General features: G+C 52.6%; 1 protein-coding gene across 1 annotated transcript in view; it reads left to right on the top strand.

Moving 5' to 3' along the window:
- Positions 1-163: 163 nt before the first annotated feature.
- KBTBD3 (kelch repeat and BTB domain containing 3) overlaps positions 164-1463 on the top strand; it is a 41064-nt gene continuing 39764 nt past the window's right edge. The window contains exon 1 of the mRNA XM_010987550.3: positions 164-318. The gene's annotated coding sequence lies outside the window, so the exon portion shown is untranslated. The remainder of the gene's footprint in view (positions 319-1463) is intronic.

The raw sequence follows: 1463 nt of genomic DNA, 5'->3' as shown, positions 1-1463 counted from the left end.
CGGAGGGGGCGGGGCGTCGCTTACATCCACGGCGCGTCGTCAGCGAGAGCCCTCACGTCCCCGCCCCCGACTCCGCCGCCTCCTCCCCTGGGAGCCGAGAGGGCGCTCCTCCTCTGCGCTCTGCGGCAGCGCGTGACCGTCACGTGGGGCGTGGCTTCGGCGGGGAGCGGAGGGAGGGACAAAAGGCCCGCAGCGTATGGGATGGTTACGCCACTCACACTTGGAGGAGAGCTGACGGGACAGAGGTGCAGGCCAATCGCAGTCAGGCCTCTGGAGGCAGAGAGACTGGGGTGGAGACTTCGGAGACTGCAGTTGCAGGTGGGTGATCTCTGGGCTCTGAGGAGTGGGATGGCAGCGCCTTGTTCCTGGGGACCAGCATCGGCCCCTGTTATCCACAAGGACAGGATTCTCTTGGCTTCAGCTGCCTCTGCCGCTCCTGAGTTTTCCTCGGCGGGAGAGGTTTCTGTGGCTGGAGGGGCTCTGCATGGTGCCCCCAGGAGTTGTGTTTCCGGCGACTCTGAGTTGCTTTCCTCCCCCAGCCCCTTAGGCAGAAGCCCCGCGGCTCACCTAGATAATTGCTACCCGTAGCTGCCCGCCCTGAAACCCGCCTGGGAAGACTGGGGCCGAGCCGCTGCTCTGCCCCCAGTGCGGGGCGTCGGTTCTGCCTCAAACCAGGGCTGCTAAGGAGCATCTGATCTAACGCTGACACTGTGTTGAGGCCATAATGTGACCTAGGTGCTGTTTTTGCTATTGCCAAGCCTGGGCCAGAGCCTTAGGGAGAGAACAGGATCCTGTTGTTGACGCACCGGTGGTTCCATTGTTAAAAGAGGTCCTTGCTTTGAAAGCAACAGAACCAAATAATTTAGGGAGCCCTCCATAGTTACTCTGTGTCTCTGTTAGTTACTTGCTCCGGATCAGAGATCTTTGCGGGTTTTGGTCCAGGGAAAAGTTGATCTCTGACCATGAATGTAAGTGCCTCATCGTGTGGTAGATTAAATGCCACCCTGGGATTCAGCCGATTCCCCTCTTTGGCTGCCAGGGAATGTTAGCTAAAGGCCACCAGTAATAATAACACAGTTCTCTGCGGATTATTTCCATCTTTAAGATGGGTTCTCTTCTGTTTTCATCTATATTTGTTTCTTTTAACTTTTCGAGATATCATGAACTTCCTCCAATCATTTGCAAGTCGTTGGGATCTTGAACACATACAAACACAAATCCTTAAATGGCTGTAAAATGAATTACTGTCTTGATATATCAGTGTAGCTAATACTAAAATCCTGTGTCAGGTACTGTATCAGCTTACCATCTGCAGAGCTTACAATCTGGCACAGACGACAGAATATGTACCAAAAACTCTGATAGAAGAAAATGTGAAGCTATGTAAAGTATAAATTATCTACTGATTACAGATCAGCAATGATTACAACTCATTTCTCCACCTTTAACTTTATGCATCTAAG

The sequence above is a fragment of the Camelus dromedarius genome, chromosome 12, assembly GCF_036321535.1.
Source record: "Camelus dromedarius isolate mCamDro1 chromosome 12, mCamDro1.pat, whole genome shotgun sequence".
Classification (NCBI taxonomy): Eukaryota; Metazoa; Chordata; class Mammalia; order Artiodactyla; family Camelidae; genus Camelus; species Camelus dromedarius.
This window is presented reverse-complemented; position numbering and strand designations above follow the sequence as displayed.